Raw genomic sequence first — 16944 nt, 5'->3', positions numbered from 1 at the left:
CGGAGGGGGGAGGACCTTGGACTTTCCACAGGGCAGGGAACCATGACTGCTCTTTGAATTAGAGAGGGAGGGGGAGAGAAGTGGGGGGAGGGGAGAAGAGTGGGGGAGGGGGAGGGAAATGGGAGGCTGGGAGGAGGTGGAAACTTTTTTTTCTTATTCTCAATAAAAAAATATAAAAAAGAAGTACAAGACATCTTTGCATCATTAAACAAATATTGCACAGCATAAACAAATGTAGCACATATTAAAATACTATTCCCCAACAGGTCCTAATCTAGTATAGTAGGTGTCCCTAAAGAAAGAGGAGGTTAGGATATAGACATGCACAGAAAGAAGATACAGTGAGAAGATGGTCATCTTACATATTAATGAATGAGGCCTCTGAGGGATTCAACCACCCCTATAAACGGTTTGCTATTAAACTGTGAAAACGAATATCTTTATTTCAGATTTGTAGTCTCTAGAACTATGTCAAAATTAAGTTTCTGTTTTTTAATCTACCTAGTATGTGGTACTTAACACGTACAAGCATAGATTCTGGTCAATAGATGACATCAGTTTTAAAGTAAATTGCTCCAGCATCTTTTCTGAGGTCTACTTCAATATATTGCACAATGTATTCTTTCTAGATGCAAACCACATGTTAGTTACATTATTTCAAGCTCAAATATTAACTACTGAAAATAATATTAAGAGAGCTATTTGACTAAAGCATATAACCAGATTACTTCAACAATATTCATCAAAAATATTAGAAGCATCATCTTCATTAATCCTATAAATCTAATATAAAATAATAGTTTCATAATTTGTTGCTCACATTTCTTCCTAAAACTTCATAAGAACCCCTTATCATTGCGATTTTTCTTATTTGGCCTTGTAAAGGTCACAGAGTTGGTGCAGAGAAACAGTTCATTTCAAACCTAGGTTTCCTGGCTCTCCTTTACTCCCTTGCTGCTGCAATATTGCACCCTGATTGCAGCCCCTCAAAAGCACCTATATCAAATGTCTTCATCAGTGGAAGGGCTACCAGTTGTTTGCCAACTTGGGTTTACTGGTGGAACAAAGCAAGCACAGTTATTAGTTCTTTGAAGAAGACATGAGAGTTCCATGGGATCTCCTTTCCAAAACACCAACTTGGAGGTGTACAGCTCTAAGAAGGTTTCTACACCCATTAAGGAGATGAGAAAAAAAGTCTCATGTTCTACTTAATGTGCCAGACTTTGTGGACACCCCATCGGAGGGAGTCCTTACCTGATGGGAGGGGTAGATCGGAGGTGGACTCGGGGGAGGCGAGGGATGGTGGGAGGAAGGGGTGAGGGTGAACTGTGGTTGGAATGTAAAATGAAATTTAAAAAATAAATAAATTTAAAACATAATATTATATGCCTTACCAAGTTCTATTTTCTTTCAATTTTAAAATATTGTTTTTGCTAAACATTGAAAGCTATAAGTGTTTCTACTTTCTCAGGTGGCTTAACATTGATCATCATCAGGGAGCACAGGAGTGCGTATTTTATAATGTTAAATAACATATAAAAATTTAGAACAAAATCATTTTTAAAAAAGAGAATAAGTGAGGAATCTTCTCATCCTTAAAATTTCATGTGGTTATTTTGCAGTCAGCCTAGTAGAGCCTGCAAAAGGCAAGTCTCACTTCCGAGCTTTCAAGCAACTGCAGTTTTGAAAATGGCATTATGTTGTTGATAGTTACATCTGTACTGCACTTGCCAGACTTCTTTCTTGTCATTATTCCCTAAACAATACAGTATAACAAGTATTTCCAAAGAGTTAACATTGTATCCGGTGTTCAAAGCTGTCAAGACACAGTTGAGAATTCTACCACTGAACCACCCATTGCTGGTGGGAATGCAAGCTGGTACAGCCCCTTTGGATGTCAGTGTGGTGATTTCTCAGAAAATTAGGAAACAACCTTCCTCAAGACCCAGCAATACCACTTTTGGCTATATATCCAAAGGGTACTCAATTGTGCCACAAGGACATGCACTCAACTATGTTCATAGCAGCATTGTTTGTCATAGCCAGAACCTGGAAACAACCTTAATGCCCCTCAACCAAAAAATGGATACGGAAAATGTGGTACATTCACACAATGGAGTACTATACAGCAGAAAAAAATAACGACATCTTGAAATTTGCAGGAAAATGGATGGAGCTAGAAAACATTGAGTGAGGTAACCCAGACACAGAAAGACAATTATCACATGTACTCACTCATAGGTGGTGTTTAAACATAAAACAAAGAAAATCAGTCTACAAACCACAATCCCAGAGAACCTAGACAACAATGAGGACACATAGATCTAATCTACATGGGAAGTAGAAAAAGACAAGATCTCTTAAGTAAATTGGGAGCATGGTGTTCTTCGTGGAAGGTTGAAGAGGGGAGGGGAGAGGCAGGAAGGGGATTAGAGAAAAATGTAGAGCTCAATAAAAAAGGAGACAGTTGAAAGTCTGCAGGAGGATTGTGTAGGTTCTGTGTAAAAATTGTGTTCCTTTATATAAAAATTGGATGATCTGAATTTTGCAGCAAGGTCCTGCTGGATCTAATCTCCCATGGATAGTGAAGAATCATGCATTTACTAAAAAGCTAGTGTGGTTTTTTCGTGTTCAGAGAAGTATATTTTTGAGGAGGGACCTGCCCACCATAGCTTATTCTTAGTTTGATGTTAATTTTTTAAAAAACAGACACGTGTTACCTTTTCTACAACCTCCCCACAATACACTCATATTCTGAATCCATCAAGGGTTTAAGTCATCAATTATATCAAGGACCTTAGAATCCAGTCACTTCCCCAAAGCCCATGAGCTGACAAGACTCCACCATTTAATCCTGTGGAAGAGAGTTTATATTCAAATCACAGAAAGACCCTCTGTTGCATTTTAATAAAAACTGATTAAGTAAATAAGAATTGATGAGGAAATTATTTAATAAGTAGAATTTAGCACCAGAAACATGTTCTTATGATAGGGAATTAAGCATAAATGAATAAACTAGTGCATTAAATATAGTAATGTTTGATTGATGTGAAGTCCATTCATCCATCACGATTTAATCTAGGTCCAGCTGGTGGTTACTTCTACACTTTCTCTGAAGAGACAATGTGTTGAGGACAATGTTATTGTGTAAATGAGAGTGAGTAAAAGCATTTTCATCTTGGATATGCAGAAACAATTGTTTTAAGAAACCTTAGCTCCTTTGTTATAAACTAAATATACCTAACCCATTATGTAGGTACAAAGAAGCTGTGTGCTCAGTGTGTTAAATCATGGAATACATGAATATAAAGTGTGCAGCTTTTATTTTCAAAGAAGGCCCCAGAGAGTGTCTGTCTACCAGGATGTTGCTTCTCAGTGTGGGCCTCAGACCAACAGCTTCCATATCACCTGGGAGTGTGTTAAAGTTGCTAATTCGTGGGTTCTACCTCAGATCTGTGGAATTAAACACTCCAGGGGTGGTACTCAGCTGTCTGTGTTTTAATAAGCCCTCTAGGGGGTTCTGATGAGTGCTCAAGTGTGAGAAAGCTGTGCAAGAAAACAGTTGTTTTTTAGATGTGTGATTATTCTTAACAACATTAAAAAGCAATTGAACTGTCTGCCTGAGCATTCTGTTTTTGAGTTCTCTTACTATTCATAGAGATTCTCTCTGAATTAAGGGAGAAGGGAGAAGAACCATAACTGTGTTTGCTTACAGTGATGCTAAGAGATCAGTGTACTGCCTATTGTCCTGACAGGGGAATGATGCTCAAATGTTGGGCCTGGCACATCTGCTGATAATGGATGTGGGAACTGACGAGAGTCTGGAGCTCTCAAATGGTTGCAATAATTTCCAAATCTATTTTTTTCTTTCTCTTATTTAAGTTGTGTTGCAAATGAAATCTAATCCATATTTCCCCTAATTTACATTTGAAATGGTTCAAATGTTATGTTGGTAGGAGATGAGTGAGTCCCCAGGAGACCTTTTGGGCCATCGAAACCTTTTGCTTCCAAACAGGAAGCTGCACTTTACCCAGCGTAAACAGTTTAGTGCAGAAAGGCCTCATTTGTATTTAACTTTCCTACCCCCAAATCCAGAATATATTTTAATTTTCAAAACCCATTTTCTCCCTCACTCCCCAGTATCACATCACATATGCTGCCTTTCCTTTTGGCATAAGCCAAGTTGTGAGAGCTCTCATCTTATTTCCATAATCATATTCACAGAATTCTCTGAATGCACTAGTTACACCTCGGTTTAATTCAGTTCAGCAACCATTTATTGTTGTCTATGCAAGGAAATAGAACTGCCTCTGGGGAGGGAGGTGGTAGAAAAATATTTCAGACATGAGTTGATTTCAGCTGAGAAATGACTGTTTGTTGCACTAAATATGCTTTGGTCCTCATTTGTCCCCATTGTCTGAACATTAGACATAGACACTGTATTACATTTCAGAAATGTAATGGCAATTCTAGAGGGGATCAACATATTTTGGAGCATGCAATCTAATTAGTGGTTAAAGGAGGGAGAAAAGAAAGAGGAGAAAGAGCAAGAGGAGGGGAGGGTTGCCAGTTGTTGTCATATAGTAACTAGAGCAGGAGAAGAAAAACGGAAATGCAGGGAGGAATAATTGCCACTTGGTTGGCCCAGGCTGGAATACAGGTCCCCTGTCTTGTATCCAACTCTTTTATGTATGTTACTAACAAAATGTTTTACACATACCCCCGTGCAAATTTCTCCTCAATACAATTGTGAATTTACACAGATAGGATTCAACCTCCTGAGGGCTAGGACAGCCCCTATCTCCAGCACATGCTGTAGAGATAGGCCTATCTTGGACCCCTTTCTATAACTGTCATGAGCCATTTCCCCCCTAAAAATCATTACAGGAACCATCACCCTGGGGAGTCTGCAGAGAACCCCACACCCATAATTATGTTCTATTGAGAACCTGCCTCACACCTAATTAACTGTTAATCTGTTAGCAGAATGCGCCTCACATTCCAGCTATCCAGGGAACCAGGTGTGGCAACTTGTGACTTCTTGGCCTACCTGTCCAAATGTAACCTCTTGGCCTACGTGACCGGGACCACGTGGCGAGATCCCGTGCCCTGCCCCCCATTCCTTACCATATATAAACTGTAACCTGTCCCTAATAAACGGAGGCTTTGACAAATCTGCTTGGCCTTCTTCTTCTGTCTTAGCTCATTCCCTTCCAGGTAGCGCCCCTCCGAGACCCTGGAATAACTGATTGCAGGGTGGGTTACAAACCCCTAGACTGAGTAACCCACCCAACGCAATCGACATATGACCCTTTCCTTTACTTCTTTGGCTGATATAATGTTGACTGCTGGAAGTATCATAAATAAGTTAGTTTCCCCATAATCTTTTAAGGTCCTGAAGAAGTCCTACAAAAAACTTCCATCCACATATGCAATCAGCAAGAGCCTTCATTATTCCAACACACTAGCATGTCACCACATGCAGAAACAAGATGGTGCAAGACCCTGAGAAGGAGGTAGAGGCTTCTTTTAGGCCTTACTAAAGAAAGTGTCTAAGGAAGTTAAGTTGCTTTCACTACAACTGGCTTAAACAAGTGACAAACATATTAGTATGTTCTAACTGGCTAGAGCTATAGTTCTCTATTTGGGGGCAGGCTTGGCCAAATCCTAGATCCTGACTTTATTTGGTCAATACCTTGAGATACTTTGGGGTTGGCCTGAGTCTGGTATGTGCAGTTTCCCTGGTAACCCTGTTATCAAGGTTTCTGAAGGTAAATTGTCCTTTGTTAATTGTTTTTTGCCTGAAGGCTAGAATGAAGCCTGGTGAGGCCTAGCTTGATCCTCTTATAAGCCATTGAGACTCAGAAGCTTATAAAGCCTCCTTAATGCTGAGAGAGTAGGAAGATGGACTATTCACAAGAAGATTCAATTATTTGGAGGGGAGATGAGTCAGCCTACAGAACAAACAATAACCAGAGACAAAGGTCTCCCCATCCCTAAGTGTAGGGTCAAGTTTGGTCTTGGTGCGGGGAAGTGAATACTCTGGAGGATCCTGCCTTTGTATAGTGAACTTTAGAGAAAGGCCCATCCTATCATTCCATAGAAAAAAGGAGCTGTGGACAAGAGAGCAGAATAATGTTGATGTGTTCAAGGCACTTCAGCAAACCAACATGACACAATTTGGAATATCATTTTCTGACCTCTACTGTTCTCTACATCATGATAGCAGGAACATCAAAATGTTGTTATTGGGTAGGAATTATGATTAATGGTAGAGAATTAGCATATATATGCATAGATAGATTAGAAAGACAGAGAGAGGGAGGGAGGGAGGGAGGGAGGGAGGGAGGGAGGGAGGGAGGGAGAGAGAGAGAGAGAGAGAGAGAGAGAATGTAAGACAATCTTTTGTTCAGTTTTAGGAAATACATGATTGAGCAAAGCCAAGAAGAGAATTAAAAACTGTAAGTTTTTTTTCCGTCCCACTGGTATTCTTTTCCTCTAACTCTGCCCCTCCACAAACACTATATTTCTTATTCTAGATATTTTTCTTTTTGTCTTATACTGAGGGATACCCTAAAGCATCTGTGTATTGCATATGAATTTAGAGTAAATAAAACTTAAAAATACTACAGATTTGATTGCTCATACTCATTGCCAACTAATTTTCTCAAGGACATACTTTCAAGTTCTCTGTTGGGGAGAGGGGTGGAGTCAAAAAATTAATAGGTAGTACTTTACAAAAAAAGTGTGTGCCGTCAGCTGTTTCACCACAGAGGTAGCTTCCTGCAGAAACTGTGACTGGAGATAGATATTGAAGATTAAGATATTTTGTCCTCCAAGCCAAAAACCTTCTTTGGGGAAATACAGTTTACTATTTATCAAGAGTAAAGTCAATTACACAGTACTCTCATTTAAAAAAAAAAAGATGGGATTAAAATATTTGTACCTTTGCTGAAAATAGTTTGTAATATTCACTTGTAACTACCATACAATGGCAAAGAACCAACTAAAATGTTCATAAACCAAAGATAAGTCCTTTGGTCCCTCTAGAAATTTCAGGGATATTAAAATGAAGAATTTCCTGATTTAAAATTGTCCCTAGAACTGGTGGATCCCGTGGCCCTGGCTTTGTAGGAGTCTAGCCTGTTTGAATGCTCACCTTCCTAGACCTGGATGGAGGTGGGTGGTCCTTGGACTTCCCACAGGGCAGGGAACCCTGACTGCTCTTTGGATTGGAGAGGGAGGGGGAAGGGAGTGGGGCATGGGGAGTGGGGGGAGGAGGAGGGAAAAGGGAGGCGGGAAGAAGGCAGAAATTTTTAATAAATAAATAAATATAAAATAGAAAAATAAAATTGTCCCTAGAAGTGTATGCAGTGAGCAGCAAGTCCAGGTATGTGAGCTTGGTGGGGAGACGATTCTCATCCTGTTCCCTTCCTAAACCACATGGGACTGTTCAATATATTCTACACTCAGGTGATGCTTGACATATTTACATTTTAGAAAGAAATATAAACTCCTCTTGTCTCTGCTTTCCACACTGATTTGTGTAGTGAGCCGAAGAGGTAAGACTCAGGGAAAAGTCTTCACTAGCAGTAAAGTTAGGATAATTAATAGCATTTCTTAAAGGAAGGGAAAGAAATAATTACCCAAAGGTTGGATAATTGAATTGTATGAACATGAAGTTTTACTCTAACCATAAATGCATTTGTAAGGAATTATCCACAGCATAAATAAGTTCATAATAGTCTACCTGAGTTAACATTAGTTAACAAAGTACTAAGGAAAACAAACAATTATGTGGTTGTTCATCCCTAAAAAAGCATGTTACCTTGCTACAAATATTTCCACAGTTCTGGAAATAATGAGTAGACAGAGGTTGGCTATATACAGCCATGACCAACTCTAGCAGATGTGTCAGGGGATCTGGGTACAGAAAGGTCACCTTCTGTAATAACACAAATTGGGGAAACTACAGAAGGGTTAAGATTAGCAAGCCTGACCCAATTTTTAGAAGCACATCTTTTGAAAAATCAAGTTTTCAAAAGACCCTCTGACAAGGGCTGAATTCAAGTTTATGATAAGACAAACCTCAAAGAAGCCCACAGAATCATGTGAAAAATTCTGAGCTCAATATTCACTTTAAAGCACTAACATGGATGCTAGAGGGATGTCTTGGTGTTTAAAGGTGTCCACTGCTCCTGCAGAGGACTGGAATTCAGATCTTAGCACAACAATGGATAGTTCACAACCACTGTAACACCAGCTCCATGGACTCAGGATCTGATTCATTTTTCTGGCCTCCAAAGGTACTTGTACTCACATGTGCACATGCATACAGACTCACACACACACACCACGCACACGCACACACACACACATACATAGTATGTACATACTAAGAGAGAGAGGTAGAGGAGGAGTTCAGTATATAGTAGTCTGGATAGGCCTCAAACTCACAAAGATTCAAATGACTCTGTCTCCCGAGTGCTGGGATTAAAGGCTTACACTACCATGCTTGTCCTAACATACTCAATTCTTAAATATACAAATTATTTCTTAGTAGTAAGAAATAAAAACATAAAATAGTCTATAAATGATTTAAGTATTATCTTTTTGTGGATTTTAGTACAAATTAACCCATTTTCCTTCTTTTTAACAAAATTTCTAGCTGCTTTGTTGAATCCCATCAAATCATTATTGGGGATTCATTTTTCTAGAGTGATCACAAAATCTGTAGATCCAAAAAGCAAAGCAGCCAGCCACTGGCTTTTACCTTGACTTCAGTCCAAAATGGCAATACTATTTCCAGGAATCTCTGAATGAGATTGTGTCTGAGTGATTTCTCCTTTCGTTTTATAATCCTCTCTAGGACTGTGATTAAAGTTGTGCACCACTGGGATTAAAGGCATACATCATGTGGTTTCCATGAGCAACTAGTGTGGTTACTGGGATTAAAGGTGTGTGCCACCACTGCCTGGTCTATAAGGCTGACCAGTGGGGCTGTTTTACTCTCTGATATTCAGGTGAGCTTTATTTACTTAAGAGAGGTCATTGCTAGACTCTGATGCAATGAAGAGAACATTTAAGCCAGGCTCGGTCATAATTATCTCAGCATTTGTCTGAGGTGTGTATGAGATGTGTTGCCCTAGTTCCTTCTAGAAATGTGTCCCTCTGGTTGAAGAAAATATGCTGTCTGCTTTCTATCTATATCTGTTTCAGAATGCATACCTACCTCTAATGCTGTCCATGTGCCCATTCAAAATCACTCAAGGAACTCATTTGTTGTGTTAACTTTAGACACTCTGTCCTAACCATTTAAGAAATCCTAATCAGCAAATGCCATCAAGTTCTTAGAGAATTTTTTTATAGTACACAAGTTACATTTAAGTAGAATTGTTCAATTTGTGTTTCTTTTATTTCATTTCCCATCTACTAGAGATTGAATGCTTGTGTCCTCTCCCCAGGTTCACATGTCAAAGGCCCCGATTTCAATGCAATGGCATTAATAGTGAAAATTTAAGAGGTGATGAAGTCACAATGGGGAGTTATCATGACTAAGATTACTACCTTTACAGGGAGAGGCCTGGGAGGCTCTCAATTCTTTTTCTACCACAAGAGGATCCAAACAGACGATGGCTATCTACAACCAGAAGAGGAATCTCATCAGGACAGGACTTCCAAACCTCTAGAGCTGTGAGCAATAAATAAATGCCTGTTGTCTAAGCCTATAATATTTTGCCATAGCAGACCAGTATGGACTAAGGCACCATCTCAAAATTTCCATCACAGCTGAGAACTATAGCAACAGAAGTACAAATAATGCATGAATATTTAATTGCTAGTTTGTTTCCATATAATGTTTGTGTGACAATCCTTGGGGAAAAAAAGAGGTTTTCCTTGTTTCTCTCCAATAAGATGTTCTGTGTTTTTAAGAGTCCTACTGCAGAGGAAATTGGTCCTAAAGAGTGGGTGATGCCCAGGAGTAGCAAAGCACACTGCACATGAATCCAGTTATGACTCCCTGGATTGTTTACTCACCAAAGATCATCTTATATCCTGAAGTTACATTTTCTTAGACTGACTATGTGGGTTAACAAAGACAGATCCACAATTCATCAACATTACATGTAAAAAGAGTAATATTTCAAAAGTTATTTTTATTCAAAGTTTTATCACTATTATAGCAACACATATTCATATTAGTCATCCATTTTCAGTTAGCAAACTATTCAATAACATTATCATTTCCATCTATTTGTGCAGCTAGCAAACTGTTTTCACAGTTGCTCCAAAGGCTTTATCACAAGGTATTAAAAACATAGAAGTCTAAGGTATGGGTACCACCAGCTAGCATTGGCCTAGCACCTCTAGGATATCCTTAGTAATATCTCATAGACTGTTCTTTAAAAATGAACTCAAGGGAAAGAAGATTTAAGATTTCAAGGTTGGCATAGAGTGTTGAGAAATGTTCCCTTATTTTTAATGAAGGAAAGAATATGGCTATCTGAAAACATTTTAACCCATAATCTTCATGTTATATTCTTTTTACCTTTTATATTAGAAGTGTGGGTATAACCCTATCTATTTGAAAGAGCTGTAAGGAAATATTGAAGAAGAATGGTGGATCCCAGGATCATCTATTAGTTACTATTCTTTATTTAATTCATCCAAAGACACATTTCTCAAGCAGTGGCTAGCAGTCTGTGCGCATCATTCTCACAAACATTTATTGTTCCCAATACCTTGCTTAACCTAGTTCACTCGTGCTGACTACATTTCTGAAATAGGAGTTAGTGCATCCCCACATGCAGTGGTGCACTTGCTCTGTTTAGTTTGAGAGCACATTACCTGACCAACTCTCCCTCTTGCCTTGTCTCCAGAGAGCCAACATGGAGTCTCATTGTTGGACATTTCCTATTATTAAAGAATGTGATAGGGAGACAAAGATATTTGATACATGCCTAAAGAGTAAATGGTTAACATTACTTCTTTATCACCAAAATACAATATCAGAAGTAACCATCACTTAATAGGTGATACCTGACATGCTCTGTGAATGTTCACTGGTAGAGAGAAAGAGGACTGTTCCATGTAACATTACCATATTTGATCCTCATCTAGCTTAATCATACCCCAACTCTAATTTTAAATAAGATGCTTGATTCCCTCTGCTGATGTCAACACCTAGCAATATTGAACCTTTATATCAGGGACAGGGGAGACAGTCCCAGGGAATAGCATATTTAACATTGTGGATAATGAACTCAGCAAAGACTGGTTATCACTTGTTGGGCTTTTTAAAGACTAATTCACAGATATTTTACCCTACTCTGCCCATCTTGTCCCTGCTCTCTGCCAGAACTCTGTAGGTCTGGTCTTCATAAGCAGGGCTCCATGGAGAACAGCTACAGAAGCTTTGTGACAGAGGGAGCAAAGGCAGGGAGGGTCACTTTGCCACTTGCTCCCTCTTTGAAGCTTGAGGAAATCTCCTGGTGATCTATTCCAGGTATCTAACGCTGTGGCAACTCACTTGCTCCTTTACAATTCTGAGACCCATTCCCTCTCCTCATCCTTCAGACCAATGCAAGAACAATCTGGCTGCTAGGAGACACAAGCTAGTGCATCCTCTTTTGTGATTCCTCTGTGCCAAATCTGCAAATAAATCCTCCTCAGTCATCCTCTTCTGGGTGTGTCAGCTGTTTCCTATTAGAACCCTGCCTGGGACATCCACAGAATAGCATGTCTGGCTTTTTCAGGGACACCTAGAAGACAGTAAATATGGAGACACATAAAGTTGCAAGATGAGTATGGAGTCTGGGAACTCAGTTACAGGTTGAGGGGATTGCTAGGGAACAGCAGAAAGGACTACTCAAATTTTCATAATTTATAATCTACCTCCATTATGGTGTCCTAATTGGTTAGTGTATGCAGAAAGAAACTGTAAAATATTAAGCCAAGCAAATGGAGTTAAATTTCATACTTCATGTCCCTTTCAGGGAACTATGGTCTGAGTTTGTAAAGACCCTGGTTCATTGAGGTCCTTGTAAAGATTCACGTTAGTCGGTTTTATTTTTAGGAAAGTAAGTGTTCTTTGGAATAATTTCGCCTAAATCTCTTTTCAAACATTTATTTATTTATTTATTTATTTATTATTTGTCCGTGTGTGTGTGTGTGTGAGTGAGTGCGTGCCTGTGCCTTCTTAAGTTCATGTTATGTGCACCATGTGTAGGCAGGTGTCTTCAGAGGGAAAATGGAGTTATTGGTGGTTGACATCACAATAAAGAATAGAAAAAGATGATCTTGTGATGGTATCACCTTCAGATAGGACCATGTGTATCACATCAAACTCTGCCCACTCTAGAAGATCCTTAGGGAAAAGGCAAAATAATAGTCTGTAAGACTTATTTTGGAGGTTTGCATAAAGAGCGAGATGAAGAGTTAACAGTTATTTTTGTAACTAGGGCTGCATAAGTGGCAACTCTGGGATAGGGATAGGCCAGATCAACATTTAATCTCTAAGAGAATGTTTTTCTTCCTGTCTCGCCTATCCAGCATTGGAATTCAGGAACTAGACACCTGCCTCCTATTTAAAATATATATATATATATATATATATATATATATATTGTGTCTAAGATGATGAGAAAATATCCTGGGAGGAATTTCTAAAACTAGTACACAGTTACTATGTTGTGTCTTTGCTCCTGTACATAGATTATGTTGGGTAGGTTTTATTTCACTGTATATCCAATGTTTATACAAACACACATATGATTACTTGGCTAGAAAAATAGATTTTTCTAGAAGTAATGATTGTTTAGAAGTAGTGATTTTTAAGTTTCATGTGTGAATCAAGCTATCTGGAGTCCTGACCTGATCTATGCCATGAGATGCCTCCCTGTGCCTCAGGGATTTGCTACCTGTCTGTCAAAGATGTCTCATCATACGACCTATGCTTTGTTGCCCTTCTGAGTGAATGGAGGGAGATAAAAGCTACTGTTCTTTTCAATTAGAATGAAAACTCTAATGTTTGAACATGAAAACATGAAATGTCCAAGTTATACTAGTCAGGGCTCTGCTAAAAATAAGTCTATGCATTTATTCATAATTGTGCAATTAATCACCAAAATATGGACTGGGAATATTACATGAAGCCCTGGGTTTAAACCATAACACTTCAAAAGGGGGGGTGCAGAAAATCTATGTAATAACTCCAAAGCTTGATGGCTTATGACAATGTTATAGCTTGAATATAAAATGTCCCTCATAGATTCATGTGTTTGAACACTTGGACCCCAACTAGCATTTGCGAGGCTTTAGAAACTTTCAAGAGCCTACCTGTTGGGACCCACAGAAGTGAGTCTCGTCTACCTTGACTGAAGGTCAGAGAGCTTAAGCCTACTCTTGCTCTTTCAAAGTCATTGACAGAAGTCTGACTTCAGGACTGACTACAAACAAGAGATCTTGACCTGGGGTGTTTGGATATTAAGATGGCCCATAGAGGTGGATCTGCTCAACCTTGAAAAAAGGTCAGAGAATTCAAGCTTATTTGTGCTCCTTCAAGAATATGAGAGGAAACAGAGAAAAATGTAGATCTCAATAAAAATCAATAAAAAATAATAAATAAATTAAAAAAAGAATATGACAAGAAGTTTGACCCAGGAAGTGCTGCCTACAGAATGCCTGGTCTAAGGTGTGGTCATTGTATGCCCTGCCTTAACAACAGAGTGCCTAACCCAGGATATAGTGGCTTGATATTTCAGGTATTGAAGCAGGTAATTGTTCTTTTTGTACTCTGTGTCATGTTAAGCAGTCTTTTGCCTTCTTCCCTACTTTTGGATTAGGGTATATAAGCGTAAGGAAAATAAACTTGGGTGAATTCAATATTCACTGGATTGCCCCCCTGCTTCTGTGTCTCTGTTCTTGTTCCTTCATATTTCTGTTCTGCCTGCCTAAAATTTCTAATCTACACACTCCTACCCTGAAACGTGTGAACACCATCAAGGTTGAACCCCAACAGATGTCACCCCATTGTGAGACCATGACACCTACCAGAAGGACACTCTCCTTGTTCTTTTTTTTCACTTTGCATGGGTTATTTATTTATTATTTATTTATTTATTAAAGATTTCTGTCTCTTCCCCACCACTGCCTCCCCTTTCCCTCCCCCTCCCTCAATCAAGTCCTCCTCCCTCGTCAGCCCAAAGAGCAATCAGTGTTCCCTGCCCTGTGGGAAGTCCAAGGACCACCCACCTCCATCCAGGTCTAGTAAGGTGAGCATCCACGAAACAGTGTGGTGAGCTGCACGTTGTCTGGACACCAAAGCTAGAGCCTCTTCTACCATGGAAGTGTAAATGAGAATAGTCTTTCCCCTAACTTGGTTCTGTCTAGTACTTTGTCCCAGCAGTGAAAAATAAAAGACCAATATAGACTATTAGTATTTTTTTCTAGCACAGTGGTCTGAGAATTGATCTCAGTTTCGTGCCTCAAGTTGGGTTCGAGTTTACTCTATTTTTTTCAGTCTGTGCCCAACAGTTACTCTGCTATGTTGTTCTTGTCACAGATGGCAGAACGTAAAAAACAACAAGGGACTGGAAAAAATGAAGAATGTCAATACAGACATCATTTTATTTATACCTACATTTTCTTGGTGAAAGCAAACATTATGACCAACAACCAAGCCAATCAGTCAGTAGTCCATAAAATCTGCTGACTCTCCTGAAATGCACTGAAAAGACACATTAGAAAGAATGATATGTCTAAGTCCATTAAAAGAGGGGAATTCAAAAAATAATCATACTACCCTCCCATTGACTACGAGGCTCAGCTTGTGATGTATAAACCTACTAGCCTTTCTTGCCCTCATATATAGAATCAACCCAAATATTATCCATGAAGTCTGCCAGTCAAGCATGTTCTGTCTCTTTGAGATGAAGCTACAGGTTGTCTGGAAGGAGTACCTTGCCATTGGCTAGTTACCCAGGATGAAGCTGACGAAGCATCAGTAGTTTGATCAGATGTGTACATTTATTTATTTATTTATTTATTTATTTATTTATTTATTTAAGATTTCTGGCTCTTCCCCGCCACTGCCTCCCATTTCCCCCCCTCCCCCAACCAAGTACCCCTCCTTCGTCAGCCCAAAGAGCAATCAGGGTTCCCTGCCCTGTGGGAAGTCCAAGGACTACCCACTTCCATCCAGGTCTAGTAAGGTGAGCATCCAAACTGCCTGGGCTCCCACAAAGCCAATACGTGCAGTAGGATCAAAAACCCATTGCCATTGTTCTTGAGTTCTCAGTAGTCCTCATTGTCCTCTATGTTCAGTGAGTCCGGTTTTATCCCAGGCTTTTTCAGACCCAGGCCAGCTGTTCTTGGTGAGTTCCCTATAGAACATCCCCATTGTCTCAGTGTGTGGGTGCACCCCTCGCAGTCCTGAGTTCCTTGCTAGTGCTCTCTCTCCTTCTGCTCCTGATTTAAACCATGAGATTTCTGTCTGGTGCTCCAATGTGGGTCTCTGTCTCTGTCTCCTTTCATCGCCTGATGAAGGTTAACATTCAGGAGGGTGCCTATATGTTTTTCTTTGGGTTCTCCTTATTTAGCTTCTCTAGGATCATGAATTATAGGCTCAATGTCCTTTCTTTATGGCTAGAAACCAAATATGAGTGAGTACATCCCATGTTCCTCTTTTTGGGTCTGGCTTACCTCACTCAGGATAGTGTTTTCTATTTCCATCCATTTGCATGCAAAATTCAAGAAGTCATTGTTTTTTTACTGCTGAGTAGTACTCTAATATGTATATATCCCATACTTTCTTCATCCATTCTTCCATTGAAGGGCATCTAGGTTGTTTCCAGGTTCTGGCTATCACAAAAAATGCTGCTATGAACATAGTAGAGCATATACTTTTGTTGTATGATAAGGCCTCTCTTGGGTATATTCCCAAGAGTGGTATTGCTGGGTCCAGGGGTAGGTTGATCCCGAATTTCCTGAGAAACCTCCACACTGCTTTCCAAAGTGGTTGCACAAGTTTGCATTCCCACTAGCAATGGATGAGTGTACCCCTTTCTCCACAACCTCTCCAGCAAAGGCTATCATTAGTGTTTCTGATTTTAGCCATTCTCACAGGTGTAAGATGGTATCTTAAAGTTGTCTTGATTTGCATTTCCCTGATCGCTAAGGAAGCTGAGCATGACCTTAAGTGTCTTTTGGCCATTTGAACTTCTTCTGTTGAGAATTCTCTGTTCAGCTCAGTGCCCCATTTTATAATTGGGTTGATTAGCCTTTTACGGTCTAGTTTCTTGAGTTCTTTATATATTTTGGAGATCAGACCTTTGTCAGTTGCAGGGTTGGTGAAGATCTTCTCCCAGTCAGTGGGTTGCCTTTCTGTCTTAGTGACAGTGTCCTTTGCTTTACAGAAGCTTCTCAGTCTCAGGAGGTCCCATTTATTCAATAATATGTGTACTTTTAGAGATCCCATCTACAACCAAGAACTCTCTTCAGGTCCCAGGGGCACTTTATTCAACCTGATGCAGCCCCAAATGATTCTACAGTAGAAGAGATTTCTTACCTCTTCTTTATAGTTCTCATATAAGGGATCCGAAGGAAAACTGGAAGTTTGCTGCAGTTGCATGTCCAGAAGGGTCAGCAGAGTTTTCCACTGCCAAAAATGCAAGTGACCAGACTTACACTAACAGGAAATTTGAGTTTCTTCTATCACTCAAAATCTTTCAGATTCTCTTGAAACATGCCATTAATTGTCTCTTTCATGACGATGCATATCCAAGTTGTAGTCAGGAAAAGCACCAAGCTACCTTTCTCAGAGTTGCCTAGATCCCTCTTGGGATCTCTTCCCTGCTCCCATTTTGAACTCTAGAACTGAGGGCTATAGTAGAAATGTTGTAACCATCTGATTTCAAGCTATGGGCTATATACCAGGGGCCTCAT

This window comes from Alexandromys fortis, unplaced genomic scaffold, assembly GCF_014885135.2.
Source record: "Alexandromys fortis isolate MF-2015 unplaced genomic scaffold, M_Fortis_MF-2015_v1.1 scaffold_83, whole genome shotgun sequence".
Classification (NCBI taxonomy): domain Eukaryota; kingdom Metazoa; phylum Chordata; class Mammalia; order Rodentia; family Cricetidae; genus Alexandromys; species Alexandromys fortis.
Note: the sequence above shows the minus strand (reverse complement) of the source record.